At 42.8% G+C, this 22,680-nt stretch overlaps 1 long non-coding RNA gene across 1 annotated transcript; it reads right to left on the bottom strand.

The window, feature by feature from the left end:
* LOC117514115 lies at nt 1–21,287 on the bottom strand. The gene is made up of 3 exons (XR_004561808.1): nt 21,015–21,287; nt 10,530–10,537; nt 1–12 (listed from the first exon to the last, which is right to left on the bottom strand). It is a non-coding gene; the product is annotated as an uncharacterized LOC117514115 (long non-coding RNA).
* Nucleotides 21,288–22,680: the final 1,393 nt, after the last annotated feature.

Here is a 22,680-nt window from a genome sequence, read left to right as displayed (position 1 = left end):
TCATATAAATATCTTGGCATAATGATAGATACCTGTTGTGTGGGCCGCTGAAGAGGAGGTACTGCTGGCTCACCACCACAAGATGGCGCCCTGCTTGAAGTGCGGGCTTCAAGCACGAGAGGGCGTCGGAGCGACCGGGAGTGACAGCTGTCACTCATCATCCGTACCAGCTGTCACTCATCCACTACACATCACCACCACCATAAAGGCCGGACTGCAACTCCACCTCCCCACCGAGAAATCAGCTACCATTCAGGTAATTTCTCTGCTAAGCTTTACTGTGACTAATAGTCTGATCTCATTTGCAGCCGTTTTCCTGTGACGGTGTTCTTATCTGCGGTATTGGCGTTTGGTGTGGACTGCGACGGCTTCGCCTCACACCCCAAACCAGATAAGTGGTTAAACAGGAGCTGCACGAGTGTGTGATTGGAGGTGGAGGTGCTCCCTCCTTACAGAACACTGACTGTGGGATTACTGAGTGTGCGAACTCACACTCATCAGTACTGTCTCTGTTCTCTGCCAGCAGTACCGGGTCTGACTGCTGAAGACAGTCGCCACCTGGGGCGCAGGGCGCAGGGCTTGGCGGCTCCGGTGTTCTTCAGCTCCATTGGTGGTGGAAGCTGTGTGGGATCCGGCTCTTCTCTCGCCAGACGTCTTCTATCGTCGAGCCTGCCCACACGTCACCTTGTGTATAATTGACATTCCACCATATTGTTATTGTCTGTACTTCATTGTGCGATTCACAACGTAATGAATTGTTTTTTTTACACTCTGATTTTTTAGATTCGTGGGTACACAGTTGAAGTGTACCTATGATAAAAATTACAGACCTCTCCATTCTTTGTAGGTGGGAGAACTTCCAAATCGACAGTGGATCAAGTACTTATTTGCCCCACTGTACGTTGCCAAGGTTCTCGGGATACTTGCTCAGGTGGCTGTGCAAGTAGTGCACTTTAATGTTCACCCTACTCCCTAGTTCTTGCAGGCTGAGGAAAAGCTCCTCCACTTTCCATATCCTGGACATCACAACATGAACAGCAACAATCATTTATTTATTTTTAATCTGACGTGTTTTCCAAATTCTCCCACCCTGTCAGGTCTGTTCTTGTCTGGTCCTATATCCTCCCCTGCTTTGGTCTTTGTCACTTTCTGTCTGCATCCGTGTTACACCTTGATCCTCTGTTTTTGTTTTTCAGTTTAGGATTACTTTAGTCACTGGTTTTATTTTTCATTTTACCACTAGAGTCATTGCTTGAAATTTCTGTTAGTTTTTGCTTTTGTCACATATTACTTTCAGCCCCTGCCTTTAATTGTCTTGTTGATCACTTTCCAGTTCTCACCTTTGTTTTTCTTGGTTTTGTTTCTTTGCTCTTTCTTTGTGTAGATCCTTTTGCATTATATTTAGGATTCACCTTTCAGGTTATTTCTGTCTGCTTGGTGTTCACTGTACTGCACTCTCTTGCACCTGCTCACATCATCACTTCATCATCTCATCATCACAAACACTTGTGTGTTTGGTTCTTGCTAGTTCGTTGTTTCTGTAAACCTCTTCCAAGCCTTTTGTCATAGTCCTGATTGCCTTGCTGATTTTTTTTCACTTTGCTTAGTGTTTTTGGATCATGTTTTTTTTGTCTCAGCCTTTGAACTCTGTGTTATTGTGTTTTTGACCTCAGCCAGTTTTTGACCACACCTCAGTCTTACCCCTGCCTCATACCTCTGCCACGTTGACTGCTACTCTGTGTACTGAACAACTGCCTGCTTACGAGATAAAGCTTTTTTTTAATCAATCCTGCGCTTCTGTGTGTGAGTCTGCCTTTGTGTCCCCACCCTCTCTGAGCCACGTTGCCTTACAGCATGACACACCCCTCACAGAATAATTTGTATTAGTAAAATAAAATGGTCAAAACCATTTTTATCAAATTATTTGTGAAACTGTTGCCCGGTAACAGACTGGCATCCTGTCCAGGGTGTACCCTGGCTCATGCCCTATGACTGCTGGGATAGGCACCCGGTTCCCCCACCCCCCATGACCCTTAATTGGAGTAAGCGGTTGAAGATAAGTAAGTGAGTGAGTGAATTTGTGAAACACACACACACACACACACACACATATATATATATATATATCCATCCATCCATTTTCTTCCGCTTTATCCCGAGTCGGGTCAGGGGGGCAGCAGCTCAAGCAAAGCCGCCCAGACTTCCCAATCCACACACACCTCCCCCAGCTCCTCCGGGGGAACTCCAAGGCGTTCCCAAGCCAGCCGAGAGATGTAATCCTACCAGCATGTCCTGGGTCTTCCCCGGGGCCTCCTCCCAATGGGACGTGCGCGGAACACCTCTCCTGCGAGGCGTCCAGGGGGCATCCGGAAAAGATGCCCGAGCCACCTCAACTGACTCCTTTCGACGTGGAGGAGCAGCGGCTCGACTCCGAGCTCCTCCCGAGTGACCGAGCTCCTCCCCCTATCTCTAAGGGAGCGCCCAGCCACCCTGCGGAGGAAACTCATCTCGGCCGCTTGTACCCGTGATCTCGTTCTTTCGGTCATGAGCCAAATCTCATGACCATAGGTGAGGATCGGAACGTAGATCGATCGGTAAATCAATCAATCAACCAATCAACTTTTTTCTTGTATAGCGCCAAATCACAACAAACAGTTGCCCCAAGGCGCTCCACATTGCAAGGCAAGGCCATACAATAATTATGAAACACAGTCTACGTCTAAAGCAACATAACCAAGGGATGGTCCAGGGTCACCCGATCCAGCCCTAACTATAAGCCTTAGCGAAAAGGAAAGTTTTAAGCCTAATCTTAAAAGTAGAGAGGGTATCTGTCTCCCTGATCTGAACTGGGAGCTGGTTCCACAGGAGAGGAGCCTGAAAGCTGAAGGCTCTGCCTCCCATTCTACTCTTACAAACCCTAGGAACTACAAGTAAGCCCGCAGTCTGAGAGCGAAGCGCTCTAATGGGGTAATATGGTACTATGAGGTCCCTAAGATAAGATGGGACCTGATTATTCAAAACCTTATAAGTAAGAAGAAGAATTTTAAATTCTATTCTAGCATTAACAGGAAGCCAATGAAGGGAGGCCAACACGGGTGAGATATGCTCTCTCCTGCTAGTCCCCGTCAGTACTCTAGCTGCAGCATTCTGAACCAACTGAAGGCTTTTTAGGGAACTTTTAGGACAACCTGATAATAATGAATTACAATAGTCCAGCCTAGAGGAAACAAATGCATGAATTAGTTTTTCAGCATCAAATCGAGAGCTTTGCCCCCCTACTCAGCTCTCTCTTCACCACGACGGCCCGACACAGCGACCACATCACTGCAGACGCAGCACCGATCCGTCTATCGATCTCACGCTCCATCCGTCCCTCACTCGTGAACAAGACCCCGAGATACTTATATACATATATATATATATATATATATATATATATATATATATATATATATATATATATATATATATATATATATATAAAATTTATTATCAAAATATTAATTGGGCTAGTGACCCAATCATGAAGATCTGTCGATCAGTTTATCAGTTAGACTCCGTTGCAGGTCAAGTACGAAACACACACACACACACACACACACACACACACACACACACACACACACACACACACACACACACACACACACTAAAGTCACGAGCAGACAAATGCATAAAGAACAACAAATGAGTATTTTTTCCTGAAATGCACTGATTTGAAACTAAAAGGCCACATGCCTCACATTCTTTCAGTTATGTTCATGTTGCTGCTCCCTGTATAAAAGGACTCAAAGCTATAGTTCATTTGTTTTCAAAATGAGTAGCAAAGAAGCCCTGAATGTTCTCTCAGATGTGTGTAGAGCAGGTAGCTCAGTGTGATAAGGAGTTGTTCTGCCAATATGTATTAGATGTGGGTTTGATTCCCAATCATTTGATATTCCATCAGTGCCCCTTTCCATCACTATGTGATGTGTTAGGCAGCTCCTTCCATCACGTAGCTATGTGTGGGGGAAATGTGTTATTTACATTTTTTTTTCTGCTGGTGTAATTTCTCTCTCATAATAGACAACTATCTGCTTCACTTCTGTGTCATCAGGGAAGATTGATCAATATTTGGATTACTTTGACCGAACGGTCCCCCCTAAAAATCGGTCCGCCCTGCCTTCGCTGCGCATGCGTCATTAGTCGCAGTTCACAGATTATCACCTCGTTTCTGTTTCAAACTGCACTCCAGTCATAATCTACACTGGGGAAAATAAAATTTGACCCCCTGTCAGTTTTGCAGGTTTTCCCACCTACAAAGAATGGAGAGGTCTGTAATATTTATCATAGGTACACTTCAACTTGAGAGACAGAATCTAAAAAAATCCAGAAAATCACATTGTATGATTTTTAAATAATTAATTTGCATTTTGTTGCATAAAATAAGTATTTGACCCCCTACCAACCAGCAAGAATTCTGGCTCACACAGACCTGTTAATTTTTTCTTTAAGAAGCCCTCTTATTCTGCACTCTTTACCTGTATTAATTGCACCTCTTTGAACTTGTTACCTGTATAAAAGACACCTGTTCACACACTCAATCAATCACACTCCAACCTGTCCACCATAGCCAAGACCAAAGAGCTGTTTAAGGACACCAGGGACAAAACTGATGACTGTCAATCTCCCTCGGTCTGGGATTCCATGCAAGATCTCACTTTGTGGGGTAAGGATGATTCTGAGAAAGCTCAGAACTACACAGGAGGACCTGGTCAATGACCAGAAGAGAGCTGGGACCACAGTCAAAGATTACATTAGTAACACATGATGCTATCATGGTTTAAAATCCTGCATGGCAGCAAGGTCCCCCTGCTCAAGCCAGCACATATCCAGGCCCGTTTGAAGTTTACCAGTGACCATCTGGATGATCCAGAGGAGGCATGGGAGAAGGTCATGTGGTCAGATGAGACCAGAATAGAGCTTTTTGGAATCAACTCCACTTACCATGTTTAGAGGATGAGAACAACCCCAAGAAAACCATCCAAACCGTGAAGCATGGGGGTGGAAACATCATACTCTTCTGCAAAGGGGACAGGACGACTGCACCGTATTGAAAGGAGGATGGATGGGTTCATGTATTGTGAGATTTTGGCAAACAACCTCCTTCCCTCAGTAAGAGCATTGAAGATGGGTCATGGCTGGGTCTTCCAGCATGACAATGACCCCAAACACACAGCCAGGGCAACTAAGGAGGGGCTCCGTAAGAAGCATTTCAAGGTCCTGGAGTGGCCTGGCCAGTCTCCAGACCTGAACTCAATAGAAAATCTTTGGAGGGAGCTGAAACTCCAAACCTGAAAGATTTGGAGAAGATCTGTATGGAGGAGTGGACCAAAATCCCCGTTGCAGTGTGTGTCAAGAACTACAGGAAATGTCTGACCTCTGTAGTGGCAGATAAATGTTTCTGTACCAATTGTTAAGCTCTGTTTTTCTAGGGGATCAAATACTTATTTTATGCAAATGCAAATGCAAATTAATTATTTAAAAATCATACAATGTGATTTTCTGGATTTTTTTTTTTAGATTCTGTCTCTCACAGTTGAAGTGTACCTATGATAAATATTACAGACCTCTCCATTCTTTGTAGGTGGGAAAACCTGCAAAACTGACAGGCAGACATGGGGCCAAATACAAAAGTATTTGTATTTGAAAATTGAAAATACTTAAATACATTTTTCAGAATATTTGTATTTTCTGATTTTGAATTTGGAGTATTTGTATTTGTATTTCAAATACATCGCCAATCCCAAGTATTTCCAAATACTTTTACACTTTTTCAAATACTTTTCAAACTTGGGAATCTCTTTGACACCATGTTGAATATAGATTGTGATAGTTTGATTATTGCCTGTGATATTATAATAGTGAATCTGTGATAAAACATTCATTCCTTTACTTATCAATAGTATTTGGTCATGCTTTTTTCACAATAAATTGTCACCGGTTTATCAGTTTTGTGTTGATTTGTTGTTTATAGTTCATAGAAAGTATTTCTATTTGTATTTGAAATGCTAAAAATATAATGTATTTGTATTTGAAAAAGTACAAAGTATTTGTATTTGGAATTCGAAAATCTAAAGTATTTGTATTTGTATTTAAATACAATGCAAAGTATCTGACCCCCTGTCAGCTGACAGGGGGTCAAATACTTATTTTCCCCACTGTATCTCAGTGACAGATATCTGAAGCTTTTTTGCAACAATCATTTCCACATTAATTCAGGATTATTTCATCATAAAAGATGGAGGAAGCAATCAGCGTTCAGCTACTCGAGCTGCTAGCTGATGCATTCACTGCACGTCAGTCATTTCAAAGCACCACCCATTATCACCTTGTTTCTACTTAAAACGGCCATACTTCTGCTTAAAACTGCCTTTAGAATGATTTAAGAGGTTTTACCTTGTCATCTGATGGTTAATAACCACATTAATCCATTTGATCGCTTTGGGTGAAGAGACTGCCTCAGATGAGCTCCGAAATGATGCATGCGCAGTGGAAGCAAGGGCGGACCAATTTTTAGGGGCGGACCATTCGGTCTGCAACATTGGTATCCATTTACAGCTGGGGGGACTGGGACAATGTCAAAAAGGTTAATAAATGAGAACTAGAGTCCGCAGTCACACTGTGCCGTGTCCCAGCAAGGAGGCGTGGTCACCATTTTAATTCCGGGCAACTCAGTAGGGATCGCTCAATTAGTCTCATCGAGAAACAGATGGAATATGCCGGAAAGCTTCACATGTTGGCAATGCCACAAATGGAGGAAGAAGGGAAACATTTCCTTCCATAAGTAAGTGGTTGTGGTTGTTCTTGTCACTTTGTCTGTGACATTTGGACGATAAACAGGTGTTGTTGCCTGTCCGTGCCTATGTCGTCCGAGGACACGGACCATTAATTTAATTAATTTCCCCGTGCTAGACCGATGTCTAGTTAAAATACTTGTTGTTGGTGATTAAAATTGTTCAATAAGACTGACGATTTTTTTATTTTATTTTGTGCCTTAAATAACCAAGCTGCTGCTCGGAGATTATAATGACCCGTGCTGTGCCGCTCACAGTCACATGGTGCTGCCTTTCCTTATATAATTTAATGTAAATAAATTTTACTGGCTCGATATCCAGGTCAGAACAGCATTTTAACACATATTTTGTGAGTGGTTTTCTGAGTGTGTTCAGTCGCAAATCTGCATTGAAAATGCATTAACATCTGGGCACTTCGTAAATATTTTGCCCATTTAGGAGGTGTCATGTCGCTGTCCATGAAGGGACATTCGTGTTTAGTAGGCAGCATTGGGCATGCGGGCTCTAGTTCTCATTTATTAACCTCTTTGGACAATGTAGACATAGTGTCTTGTCAACTCATTTCACTCCAACACATTTTATTGTGAAAGGTTCATTTTGACTGAATCTCAGTATTTGATCGCCCTTTAAATGGCTACTTGCCTTAGTTGTGGAAGTAACCTGCAATGGGCTGTGACCTGTCCAGGGGGAGTAGGACACACTTATGTATCTACGGAATAAGCACTGGCATAAATAGTCCTTAGGGCTGGGGACTATTTCTGCCAGTGCTTATTCCTTAGGGCTAGGGGGTGGTGGCCAAGTGGTTAATGCGCTTGGTTTCAGTTCAGAAGGTTCCGGGTTCAAATCCCACCCCTGCCACATTTCTCCATGTAATGTGGAGTTGCGTCAGGAAGGGCATCCGGCGTAAAACTTGTGCCAGTTCAACATGCAGATCTACCTTGGATTTGCTGTGGCGACCCCAAGTGCAAACAAGGGAGCAGCCGAAGGGACTTACTTACAAATAGTCCTTAGGGCTGATGCAGGACTTACTTCTCTTACGTGTTTCATGCTTTCACTAACTTGTGGGCACTGTATTCATGTGTCTTAAATGCTGAAAAGATGAAATAACAACAGGTGTACCTTCATTTTAATCTGTAGTCCCCATCCCACTTCACCAGCTGACAACAAAGTTGTGTGTTCTTTTCAGTCTTGCTCCCACATCTGTTCCAATAAAAAAGACACAAAACCTTACCGGACAACCGATTTCCACCAGATTCCGTGAAATCACTCTGACACACAAACACTTTTACCATCAGCTCTGACCACAAACTATGCCCTGCAAAGACGGCAGATTTCCTGCTGTCCTGTTTAACAGTGTGAAACCACAATCACACATTTTGTGCTTTTAACCCCTTATGATTTATGGGTGTTTTTGAGGAACATCTGTCTCAGTGACCTACAAGACGAGGCTTATTATTCTTCCACATGTGACAAAAAAATAATGCAATGCTGACTATCTTTTGTCTGGAAGCATGCACTGGTGACATGCATCCAAGACACCACAGAACCATCTTGGGTCCTCGATGGCAACCACCTTAGTAGACAACCAGTCCATCCCCACCTCTCAAAATTAATCATCTATCTGCTGCAACCAGGTGAAGCATGGGTGTCCAGCCACTGGGGTCCTCAACACTCAGGCACCTATGTGCTAAATCATGTATAGAGAAATTACATACTGAAACTGACACTCAGTCACAATGTAAGTGATATTCCTCCTCTTAATCTCCCTACGTAATACAAAGTCCTTCCAGTGGTACCCAAGGATCCTCCAAAGAGACCTGGTACCAAAGGCATGGAGTCATCACCTTAGGTCATTAGTTAATATCCAAGTCTCACAACCTTGCAGTACCGCAGGCAGCACCAGGTCCCTAAGGATTTGGGTCTTCATTCTTCTACAAATGTAGTGGCATCAGCAAACACCGTTGTCCATGACCTCTAGGTGTCTCTTGATTTCAAAAGCCGAGGACCCAGAGATATGAATGTCACTGCTGGTGCAGGTAAATGAACATCTCTACAGTTTCAGCACTTTTACCACACACAGATACTTTTATGATCACTGAGTCCAGGAAGTCATTCAAAGCCTAGATCTTAGTCTTGATCAAGGTCAACTACAAACCCAAACACTCAATCAAATCTCAATCAACTCCTCAAGTGTTGCCATCAGTGTATGCATTGATTCAGCAAAGATCACAGCATTGTCTGCAAAGTCAAGGTCAGTAAACCTTTCTCTAGCAACAAAAGCACCTAAGTTGCTGGTTTCTACAATCGTACACAACAACCAGTCCATGCAAGCACTGAATAATGTAGGAGCCAGAACATGCCTGACCAACACTGGGACAAACATAGTCTCTGCCTCTGCTCCGTAGAGCACTCACAGTATCTGTGTATAGGCTACTTATGATGTCCACCAACATCTTGGGGTCCAACAAATTTCCAGGATGTCCCAGAGAGCAGTCCAATCAACTCAATCAACTGCTTCAAATATGAAATTCAAACTTTCATATGGATGTGCACTCCTCAACTGTCCAGCAGATGCCAATGTTCAGCAGGTGGCAGCACAGTCCATGATGTGTGCCTTTTCATTCAGTCTCTGGAACAATGTTCAAAACACAAGTGTTTCAGAAGTTTCAAAAGATTCTGGACCAGTGCTTGAAGTTTGCCATGGGTAATTTGCAGTACACACAAAAGGTTTTGTTATTGTCCCAAATCACACGCTCTCCCCATTGATTAACTGCAGTTTTATTTGCCTGTTTTGTTGTACATTTCAACACGTTTGACAACATATTGGCCATTCTCTCTTTCCCTGTAGCTGCTAGCTTAAGTTGCAAGATAATGTGAAGGTGGGCATTGTAGCGAGCACCCACTCAGCCACATTTTTGCTGTACAAGCACGATTCTGTTACCAGTTCTGGGAATAACAGTTAGAGAACGTTGCAAACATGGTCCTTCCTGGTCCTTCTCCGGTTTTAAAGGAATAAAGCAGAGATCAATAAGATCAGCAGATGGGAATGATTAGTGATAATGAGAAACTCATGAGTCTCCGTGAAAATATACAGACACTGGACAGTCTGGGACAGACCGAGAATTAATGTGATGAGAGGAAATGGCAACAAACATCAAAGTAAATGTGAATTCTTGTTATTATATAACTCAGACTGAACAGAGCAGTTAATGACTTTATATGTTCATTGAACATCTTCAACTGCACTTTGTCCACAATATTTCTATTACTTCAGAAGTGTCTTGATAACCATCAGTCTTTATAGTTGCACAATGATTTGTATGTTGGGGCTATACATAAAAATGGCCACTCCAAAGTGGTTTAGGAGATATTTTTTGTCAAAGCTCTTGAATTAAAGCTGAAATTCTTCGCTACAAGCACAGCTTGATAGCAAGACAATGCTGGCAAATGCAAAAATGATAAATGGAATGCATTTACATCGCGCTTTCCGTCTGCATCTCAAAGGGCTTTACAATTATGCCTCACATTCACCCATTCACACAAACACACTCACACACCGAAAACACAAAGACAAATGACACCTGCATCAATTCAACAACACGTAGTTGCATCAAAACTGTCTTGCAGCTTTTAAAAATGCTTGCAAACACAAATATATAACCTGCAGAATATGCAAGAATTTAAATTCATGACCACACCTTCTGCAAATTTACACAACACACCCAAATCCCAGACACTTCACAAAACTGTCTCAGTTTGATGTATTTCCACATAATAAAATTTAATAATTTAGTGTTTAATGAAGAAACAACTTTGATTTTTCTTAAAAAAGACACTTATTTACTTTTGAAAAAGTCATTATTACAGGACAAGCACAAGATTAACAGTCAGTGAGGGGACCTCCAAAATTTCCATCATTAATCTTAAATCTACTATAATCATTAAATCTACTAAATATTCAGCTCCTAAATTTTAGATTCTGGTAGATACAGGTGTGGACCATTGAACCTCATATTTTGGACCATGTTGACATCTTTTAACATAAAAAAGTCCATAATCTAAAATACAGACGGGCCTAAAAGTTTCTTGTGAAGCCTTGTTGCTAATCAATGTTTTGGTCACCACTATCCAGTAAGGATGGCAGCTTTGCATTAACACTGTTTTTTGGTTGTATTATGTTTTGACATCAGTCAACATGATATCGATGTTGCTCCGATGTCGATTTCCTGATGTTGTAAAAACGTCAGACTGTGACATTGATATGCCATTAAAATGTGGCTACGTTCCTAGCCTATATTTTGAGTTAATTTAAAACCTGTGGGAAATATGCATTTACACAATGCAGCAAGATGTGTTACTTGTTGATTTTAACATTTCTGATAAGTTGAATATTATATTGAAATCTATGTCGATATAACTTTAGGATTTGTGCATTTTTCCAATTTTCTAATCCAAAGAATATTTTACGTTGATTCAACATCAGACTTCAGCAGGAATTAAGTTTCTTCTTTTTAAAAATTCTTTCAGCCAGCCCCAGTTGTTCAGGATTGCTGCAGTGGTTCCAGTACAGATCCACACTGGGATTTGGCACGTCAGCAGGTTCTGGTGTTCCACAGGTGTCTCTGAGCCAAGTACTGATTCACTTCTAAGATCTGACAGGATCAGGTGTGCACAGAGAGGCGTGGCTTACTCATTGTTATTTAAAATATATCAATTAAATTAGAAGATTTGGAGAAAAATGTATTTTCTTCCAGCAGAACCCTGTCAATGACTAGACAACCAGTTCAGAAAACATGATGAAAGCAGCAGTGAGTGTGTGTTTGTGTGTCTCACTGTTCCTGGCAGCGTGACACACATACACACACGCACACTCCGCTCTGTGGTATGTCTTCCTTTCCTTATCCTCTCAGAGGATGGAGGGATGGACGTCCATTTTAACGAGAATGACGGTCTTTGAAGTTTGCAATGATTCAAAGGACAGAGTTCAATCGTCTTTCTCTGTCTCTGTCTCTCTGCACACACATGAAACTGCTCAGATGACACATTAAATGACCGAGCTGTTTAAAAGATTTACAGATTGTTTATAAATGGTTTTTGTTGTTCCATTTTTCCTCCTCTTTTATGACCTCTTTCTTCTCTCACTCACACATTTCCTTTAACAGAAAACTTTCCCCTTCACAATAAAGCCAGAAACCACTTTGTTTCTTCCTACTTCTGTTTGCCTCAGTGTCAGCAGGTATCTTCATGTCAGTCATCACATGAGGCTTAAGTACACACAGGATGCATGAATGTGTGCAAACCATGGAAATGAGCTCATTATTATTACTATTATATCGCCTCAGTATCGCTCAGGAAGAGTTAGAGGACTTGGTCAAGGACAGAAGAGTGATGGATGAGCAGCTTTGCTATCACAACCCGGACCCAGATAAGCAGTAGAAAATGAATGAATGAATGAATGATCTCATAATGCAGCCCTTCAGCTTTAATTTGAGGGCTAACATGATTGGTAATTATTGCACTTTTGTGCCCCATGCTAAAGGTTCTATCAGTGTTGTGGTGCTGGTACCTCTCCCCCAGACAGTCCAATGCAGGTTACCTCCCAAGACAAAGTGGTCACCCATTTCCAGCTGGGTAACTTGGGTCAATGCAGATAGTGTTTTGTCCGGCGACACAGACAAGTTGTGTGACCGGGAATCAAACCCAACTTTACACATTGGCAACCCCACAACTTTTCTTAGGGCCCCTTCACGCATAGTGCGAAGTTTGGTCGAAGTGTGCATGAAGTGAGCATGAAGCAGGAATCATGTGCAAAATGTGTAAATTCGTAGCTGCCTCAAATGCTTCGTACATGTGTTGCTACAATTATTTGCGCACACCAGCGGCTGAAAGATAGAGTGTGCGCTGTGCTAAGCCCTTGAATCCCTCTTGCGGCAGGTGTCGGCCAAATTCCAGCTGACACACACGAACATCTAACACTGCTCATTTGGCACTTAGTATGACTGGCCACACATTTTCTATCATCACGAAAACAGTCAGCAGACAATCAGTGTCGAGCTGGATGTGAAATTTGTCTAATGCCCCACGAGTGTGGAGTTGGCGAGTGCACATGTGACTTGCCAGAGTGTGGCCACCCCCCATAACACACGTGTGTGTGTTGCGTGCTCCCCCCACTCTCCCCTCAACACGTGCATGCGTGTAGTTTGCCCCCCCTCCTGCAGTTGAGACACCTCTCATCACAGAGTAACACCTTGGTCTGTGCACTGAATGGACAGGAGCGTGGCAGCTGTTGACAACTCTGGTCCTGGACATCAGAGCTGCAGAATACGCACTGTGTTTTGATGGACATGCGCGTGTGTATGCTTGCTGTCCTCACATCAGAATACATAAAAAGATATATATTGCTTCTGCGATGGCGTGGAGAACGCGCACATTGACAGGCTGTTCCAGCTGGAACCGACTGCCAGTTTATGAGGTCTATTAGAAAAGTATCCGACCTTATTATTTTTTTCAAAAACCATATGGATTTGAATCACGTGTGATTGCGTCAGCCAAGCTTGAACCTTCGTGTGCATGCGTGAGTTTTTTCACGCCTGTTGGTTGCGTCATTTGCCTGTGAGCAGGCTTTGAGTGAGGAGTGGTCCACCCCTCTCGTCGTTTTTTTCATTGTTTAGGAATGGCTCAGAGACTGCCGCTTTGCTTGATCAAAATTTTTTCAGAAACTGTGAGGGACATCAAAGTGGACACCATTCAAGAAATTCAGATGGCTTTTGGTGAAAATTTTATGGGCTTCAAAGAGATTACGGAGTGTTACTGTCGCTTTAAGGACAGCCCAGAGCGACTGGTGGTGCGCCGCGCTCCGAAGCCGCCATCGACAGGCTGAGCGACCGTTTCATTTCTAAACGGATGGCTGTATGGATCCATGACCATCGTTTGCAATTTCTCTGGTTATCACAAGAGCTGGACATCAACCATTTTCCAGCAGAATTCACTTTTAACAAGAGATTTTGTCATGGAAAGCCGAGCGGAGGCTTTGCGCGTCACGATGGATTTGCTACTGGAACGAGACAAAACCACCTCCATTTTGGTCTCACAGGACGGCTTTGAGAGAAACTGTGGATGTGCCTGGACATGCCAGAACATGTCCTGTGAGGCTTCATCACGGCGTTGCTTTGCACCATGCGGCACCGCCGCAACGCGCGGAATTCCTGTTGTGTGGGCCGCCCGAAGAGGAGGTACTGCTGGTCCAACGCCAGAGGGCGCCCTGCCTGAAGGCGGGCTTCAGGCACCAGAGGGCAGTCGCCGCCAGGAGCACCAGGAGCCCGGAGTTGACAGCTGTCATTCATCACCTCATCACACCTCACCCATAAAAGCCTGGAGAAGACACCACACCTCTGCCGAGAAATCGTCTGAATCGTTCAGGTAGACACTCAGCCGTAATATTAAGTTGTGACGTCTTTCACATCTGTACTGTTAGCTAATTTACCTTCTGAGTTTGCAGCTTCTTCACTGACTGCCGAGTCGAAGGGAGTGGTAAGAGGTGGCATTCTCCACTCTTCACTCTTCCACTTGTGTAGTGGGGTCTGCACGGATAACCAGAGGAAGTAGTGAGATTGGGAGGTGGTGTTTTCTCCCTCCATCAGGAATACTCAGCTGACTGTTTTACTGGGTGTGTGCACACACACCCACTCTTGACTGTTTCTGTTTCCTGCCAGCAGTACCCGATCTGACAGCTGGAGACGGTGGCCACCTGGGGACTCACGACTTGGCAGCTCTGGAGTGTTCCAGATCCGTTGGCGGTGGAAATCGTGTGGGTCCCGACTCTTCTCTGGACGGGCGTCTCCTATCCTCGAGCCTGCCCACATGACACCAACTTTATAATTGACCTTAGTATTGAATTGTATCAGTATCCATTGTGCACATTTCACAACATTAAAGTTGTTACTTCTTATTTCCACTGACCGTTCATTTACGCCCCCTGTTGTGGGTCCATGTCATTACACTTTTCACAACAATTCCTTCGCACGTCTGTCTCAATGTGCCGAAAAAGTGCTGATGTCCACGTCTTTTCACAATTCCTGTGCTAGCCAGATGACATCCCGGATAAAACACAGCGTCCAGTTTGGAAATGAACAGCACATTCCACTGTTACAGGAGTTTTGTCATGGAAAGAGGAGCAGAGGCTTCGCGCGTCGCGCACGAAGGTTCAAGCTTGGCTGACGCAATCACACATGATTCAAATCCATATGGTTTTTGAAAAAAATAATAAGGTCGGATACTTTTCTAATAGACCTCGTATGTGGACATGCAGCAGACGATCTGAACATCACCTCTGTCTGACAGGACAGTGAGTGGCGCACCGCAGGACTATATGACAGGTCAACAGTACAACAAATATGCCACTTTGAGTCAGGTATCAGCAGAAATACACCGTACCAAACGCCATTTGGTCTGTTATCACAGCACTTTTTTCCCTTTTTTTTTAGAAAATGCATTTATCTGCTTGTTGATTTTAATCATTTCACACTCCTGTTATGAGACAATGATTGTGGCGCATTAGGAAAGTGTCCGTCTGGTAATCAGAGCGTGTGGGTTGAAATCCCGTGAGTGGCATTTTTTTTATTTATTTAACCAGGGTTATTTAACTGCGGGGTTCTGTATTGCATCACTTTTTATGTATTATTTATATCAACCCAGTGTTATTCACTAATTATACAGCTGGTTTTTATTTTAGTTTCCTCCACATCAGCAGCTCGATGTGGTGCAGCTCGACCCACAGTGCAAACAGCTGCAGTAGCTCGCACTGTGTTCCTGCTCGAAAGACATCGTCGCACTGGGATCGTGCACGTCTGCCTGTTGATGCAATGTTTCGTGGTGCGAAGGGGCCCTTACTGATCTACCTAAGGGGTTATCAAATCATTCCAGAAAGGGCAGAGGGGGTGCAGGTTTTCATGCAACCACCCACTCCACCAGGCGATTTCATTAATTAATATCACGTTGAGCAGATGGAATCAGTTAATCAGTGAAATCACCTGGTGGAGTCGGTGGTTGCATGAAAACCTGCACCCTCTCTGCCCTTTCTGGAATGAGTTGAATACCCTTGATCTAAACAAAATAATATAACCAAAATAAAACTGTAAACACAAACATCAAATAAAAATGCATGTAAAATGAAACAATCAACAATTTATCCAGACTGAAGTCACCAACCACAATATTCAATTACAATCCACCACATTACCACTTCACCATCAACAAGCTTTATCTTTTCCCATTGACAGCAAGACATAATGTTGCAGACATACGTTTACACAGACCTTGGCTAAAAATGCTAAAAGAAAATTTTTCTGCTACTCCTCCTTTTCCATTTTATCAAACAATATGTGCATTAAGTCAGTTAGAATGTCTATATCATTCCCTTATAAAGTGATACAAGAATGTTATTTGCAAGTTGCAAGTAATTTATTTAGTTTATTTCACCCTGTGGGTGTCAAGATGTCACACAGCATGAAGGTGGCCAAAAACTTTAAGAATTATTTTTGGTGCATGCAGCTGTGTTAAATTAATCAGTCACACACATTTGTTGTGTTGTTGAGTGTACTAGTCTGTGTGTGTCCAGACACTGAAGTGGGTTTGACTTGAAGGATGGCAAAGGAAATGTGTGTGTGTGTGTGTGTGTGTGTGTGTGTGTGTGTGTGTGTGTGTGTGTGTGTGTGTGTGTGTGTGTGTGTGTGTGTGTGTGTGTGTGTGTGTGTGTGTGTGTGTGTGTGTGCAATAGTTCATAAGCTGCTTTGTAACATATGGCTCATAAAAATACTCACAACAAACTGTCAACTAGTGGAGTTTATTAAAAATAAGTATACAAACATGTGGTGTGCACACACTCACCTCCTTTGTACATTAAATAATTAATGGGCCTCACACCTCCTTTCTGATGGCCCTGTAGCCAAGGATCCTCTGAAGAGCCCTGTTTGCTTTAGGCCAACTGATGATTTGCTGTAAATTTCTCTAAGGGTGCCAGTGGTGTCAAAAGTACACACATTTGTTACTTAAGTAGAAGTACAGATACTGCAGTTTAAAAACACTCTGGTAAAAGTTGAAGTATCAACTTGACCTCTTTACTCAAGTAAAAGTGAAAAAGTATGTGCTCCAAAACCTACTTAAAGTATAAAAGTATAAAGTAACCTTTAAAAAAAAAAAAAGGTAGATGCCACTATATGAATTGAAAGCTTAATTTAAAAACTGATTTGTTCTACATGTGGCCCAAGACCCAAAACCCAAAATTACCCCCAACACCACCTGCATGAAAATGTTTCAATTCTAGAAGCTCTGAAATGCAATCTGGGACTATTCCAGACAATAAACTGCAGTGAGTGCAGCATCCATTTAGTGAGAAAAAAAAAACAACTTTCCTTATTCAGATTCATTCCAGTAGTATTCTGCTCTTACAAGGATGCAGCAGTTTTCTAGTTTGTCAGATAGTTCTGGAGGAAATCACTGAAGAAATTAACACATTGAAAATATGGTTTGACCGAAACAAACTGTCATTAAACTTAAATAAAACAGGGATGAAATGGAGGTGGAAGAGTCACTAGGTGTTCACAGGAAACATTTATTTATTTCTGTATGTATGTATGTTCATTGTTAGTTGCTTTTATATTTTATTTTCTGTTGTGTTTCTATTCAGGTTATTTTTGTCTCTTTCTCTGAAATTGTATATAATAATCATTAGATTATTAATATATAAACAAAAATAAATTTAAGAAATATTCCAATTTGAAAACAAATGCACCCGAACGTGAAGACAGCTGGAACTGCTTCATGCTAACTTTTAACATTGAAAATGCCATAGACATGCTAACGCGTTAGCGTCGCTCCCGTTTTTAAGTTATAAAATACATCTATCAACTGTTTCAGAAGACCATAACAGGTCGGTTTAACATAGAAAAGGTAAATAATACTCACAGAAGTATGCTCTTTAGGGTTTTAGCGGGGGAAAATTAAGCGAAAGAAAGAAAGAATAAACGAAACAATAGGTCGAAGCATTGCTTCAATCTGCGAACCACTGCTTCGATCGGTTCAAATCCATTCCTTTATCTTCATTGATCCATGTTTCTGATATAGCAATTATGTTAAAATTTTTTTTAAATTGACTTAAATATTCTTTAATGTTGTTAAAGTTTGCATACAGACTTCTGCTGTTGAAATGGATTATTGATAATTTGTTATCTGTTTTAATGATACGATTAAACTGTTCATCTGTATAATAGCAACAACTGTCATTAATATTTGAGAAGAAATTATTGTCCAGGTCTATATCGTGCTCCAAGTCCAGTACATTGTGGTCTGTGTATTTAAATGTTCTCAGTTCTAGTTTTCCATGATCAGCAATCTTGTGAGTTATATCCTTCTTGTCTCCAGATGTAGATGATGTAGTAGATGAATAGGTTCCTCTGGTCTGTGTCATGGTGTTGTGATGTGTTTGTGTCCTCATACCTTATTGATCGTATTTGTCCAGTTCCTCGATGTTCCTGATTACCATAACCTTCGCTTGTTCTGGTGTTCCTGTTATATGGCTGGGGGGGCCTGGCTGCCGGTTTGTTTCTGTCTTTTGGTTTTCCTCCCAGGTGGCGTGCGTTTGGGACTGAGTGGCTGTGTTGCTGAGGCTGTCAGGACCTCACCCTGATCACCTGCGACTCGTCAGGACTCACAGCTGTGGTGCATCTGGATGGATTGGAACATGTTGGCATTTAAGACTGGAGTGCACAGTGTGTATTTGCCAGAGACTCGACCTTGTGACCAGACGGGTGAGATCGTCATCTCGGGAGCCATCTCATCAGCAGCGGATGCTGAGAACGTCCAGGTTTGATGCACAGTCTGTGAAAGAGGAGGGGGTGAGGTTTCACGCTCGTCAGCACACTTCCTGAGGTACGTTAGATTTGTGACTAACAGTTATACAGTCAGTAAATGTGGTGTCCCTCACACCTTATTGTATTGAGCTGTTTGTTAGTCATGTATCAGCTTCCACTGCAGTGGAGTTTTGTGAACTGGATGTTCCATGCCTGCAGGTTGGGAAGCTGATCAGTAGTCAAGCCAGGAAGTGTTTGCTGTTTGTACACCTTTAAGTGTTCTGTGTGTAGAGTGTGGACTCACATAATGGTTCCTTCTTTCACAGACTCGGTTGTTGCGGCCACCTGGGGGGGTGTCGGCGGGGTCCTTGGGTCCGAAACAGCTTCTGGCTCCGGACCGTTAGCGCTGCTGGGAGCGCACCACGCCAGGCCGCACCTTTTTGTTATTATATTATCACTGTTATGTATTAAATTCAGTTAGCCTTTGTACCGTGCTCTGCTTATTTCATACTGGGTCCTTCAAACGCTGGTCGGTTCTCCGGGCTGCGTCCGACACATAACAGTTCCGTTCAGTTTGATGAATGTTTTGCACTTGGATGTCCATGTCTGTTGATTTTTTCCCCTGCTTTTTAAAGAGACGAGCTTTCCTGGTGATGTCTGCGTTTCTTTTGGTCAGATGTTCATTGATGAATACGTTTGTTCCTTTGAGTTTCCGTCCCTGTTTTAACAATGCCATGTTATGTTTTCTGTTGACAAACCTCATTATAACTGCTCGCTTGTCTCCATCCTCTCTCCTGGGCAGGGGGTGGCACGCTTCAATGTTATTACAGTCCATTTGAATACCTTTAGATTGCAGGAAGTCAGCCACCTGTTGTTCCATTGAGCTGGCCTCCTGCTCGCTGGCCTCCCCTCCACTGTCTTGACACCGCCCGTGCGTAGGATCTAGGTTTAATATGAATTCCTGTAATAATAACGTCGTTCATCCTTGTGTATTGTTCCAACTCCGCAACACGGTTCTCCAGGTACACCAGACGCCGGTCTTTCTCGGCATTCTGGATCCGGAGAGCCTTCACTTCTTCCACCAGCTCCATAATGGATTTCTGCTGCATTTTAACAACAGAGATTTCCTCAGACAAAAAGTCCAGGGACTTCTTGATATCGTCTCCCTCCTCCGCCGTCAGTGCCTTCTTCGGACCCATGGTCAGATAACTCCGCGCTGGCGCCTCGGTAAAGCCGCGCCGGTGGAACTGCGCTGGCGCCTCGGGCTTCAGGTGGAGCCGCGCTGCGCACATCCACCGGTGCTGAAGCCAAGAGTAACGAGCCTGTTTGTTTTAAAAATGTAAGGAATAGAAAGTACAGATACTTGTGTGAAAATGTAATACGTAGAAGTCAGAAGTAGGCAGAAAAATAAGTAATGGAGTAAAGTATAGATACCTAAAAAGTGTACTTAAGTACAGTAACGAAGTATTTGTACTTCGTTACTTGACACCTCTGAAGGGTGCCAATAACTGAGTTACATGTTTGGTTGCTTTTTCACTAGAGAGTAAAAAAGTAAGACATAACCACCATGAAAGAATTTTTGTTGTTGTTGTACTTTAGTAATGTCGGGCATTTTATTAAATATTCCCATTTTTACTAAACTGGTTCATTGTCACGTATTTTTCAACATATCTTAAATAAATGTTAGAATTCATATTTGAATTAATAATTACTATTTTTAAATGTGTACATACAATTTAGGGGTTCAGATAATCATGACTGCGCTGAACAGGGCTTATTTTTCACTAGCTGTTTTTGTTGAATGTTCTGATCTGTAATTTCATTAAAATTTACCTTGTCAATTTAGAACGTTAGTTAAAAAAAAGTGTAATGAAAAATAACACATTGGAATACAGATTTGTCAGCTTCCTATTAGTGTTAATGGAAATGGAAATGTGTGGTTAAAACTCCAACAGTACGGTTATACCTCCACACAAGCCAGAAGGAAGGATTTTGTATGAATTTAGGAAGATGAGGGAGATGGTCTGCTAGATAAGTAGTGAATGGAGTTCATGCAATGGGGAGCCCCCCCTCCACCTCAACTTGGTCATGTTGGGCACTGCCATTCTGGACTCCTGTGCATGGCAACACAGAAGCCGCAGATACACAACACATTTACTGTGAAACAGACATCGCACCTGTCACTGGCGACCACTAGCGGTGTGCTGTGAATCCAATCTATTCTACATAATAAATCCCCCCCCCCCCCAATCTTCTGTGACCCACATTTAATATCTTTGCATCTTTAGTAATGTTTCACCACCAAATATTAGATCCATTTCATTAAACCCACTGTCAGACCTCCGTCACACATAGTACGAATGCGCATAAACCAGGCTGACTGAGGCCGAAACGGCAACAATGGCAATAATCGAGACACAGTCATGAGGGACAGATAGTCGGACAGCCATGTACGACTGCCAGACGACCACGTAGAATGTGGGTGATCCAGTCCGGACTGTGTCGTGCATGAACACAGCCCAAACATTGTTGGACAACAGTACAAAGATACAGACTGCTGTCAGACTGCACCAAGATCATAAATGCAGCACTCAAACTACTGGACGGATGCACTCGAGTGCTCTCACTCACTCACTCACTGATTTCCTCATACACTCTGTCCCTCATGCGCACTGACCTCTGAGCAGGACATTGCATCGGCAGGATGGACATGTGTGTCCTAGACATGATGGACACAGCACGGTGCCGGCAATGTGATGAGCACATGGAGTTTATGGAGGGGCTGTGTGCCGTGCTGTCAGGTCCGATCACTGGTGTACCATGTGCTGCGGGATGGCACCTGACATGGGAATTATTTATGTTATGGTGGATGAGGCATTTCTGAGCCAATGTTGTCAGCACACGGCGCAGCTGGGGTGAGAGGGACTTCATCATAGGCTGCAGAAGCTTGGCTGTTGTCCACCCTGCCCTGTGACACACACTTGGGGTTGTACAGGAAGTGAGTTTACATGTTTTTATGGTGTCATGGGCTGGTGAAACAGTTCCACCATCATTCCTCCGACAGAGTTTGATAGTGAAAATGTCACAATATGTGTATTATGGGGGTGATATCCCGTTCAGCTGTGTTGCGGACGCCGTGCTGTGCCTGTGATGTGCACAATGACGCATTAATTTGCAGTGACAGATGGTGCTTTCGGTTTGATTGTGCAATGTCCATGTCCCCTTCACACGATGGATGCGTGCCGCATACATGTTGCATATCGACATGTCCTTTGTGCTTGCGGAGTGGGATCCAGTGGAGGTGCATGTATGTGGCACAAGCGGGACATGCCGGCAGGATCTGACATGCCCATCCATTTCGGGGTTCCCCTGACAATGATCAGATTGTTCTGAATGCTGTATGCATCCATGGAAGATAATGTAATTTAAGTTAGTTGGGACTACATATATTTATTAGATGGAAGACCTACTCATAATTAAATTGAGTTCATCCAATGCATCAGTTTTTTTGAGTGATACACTCAAAAAAGTGACTCATTGGATTGGGTTCCCTCTAATAAATATATGTAGTCCCAACTAAATTAAATTACATTATCTTGCATGGATGTGTTTATTTGAGTTGGGGCTACATATATTTATTAGATGGAAATCCTGCACATAATTGAATTGAGTTCATCCAATGAGCCATTTTTTGAGTGCAGTCGAATCAGAAGCATTAAGAGGATGAAGTTGTGTCTAACAAAAAGCAATAAACACAAGTGTTTCAAAGTCATCAAAACACTCTTCCTTGGTTCTAACACACTTCTCAGTTTCACACATCAGAATCACACATGTGCAGCACATTATGGAGGTGACTCAGCAGAAAGTGTCTGACGGCAGCCATCTTAAAGTCCTCTGAAATGTCCTGTATGTTCCAACAAGCACATCTTCATTCTTCTATTCATCTCCAAACCTCAGTTCATCTTCATGCAGACGTCCATACCTCACATATTAGTAGT

Source organism: Thalassophryne amazonica, chromosome 7 (assembly GCF_902500255.1).
Source record: "Thalassophryne amazonica chromosome 7, fThaAma1.1, whole genome shotgun sequence".
NCBI lineage: Eukaryota > Metazoa > Chordata > Actinopteri > Batrachoidiformes > Batrachoididae > Thalassophryne > Thalassophryne amazonica.
The sequence above is the reverse complement of the archived record's forward strand: the minus strand, read 5'-3'. Positions and strand labels throughout refer to the sequence as shown.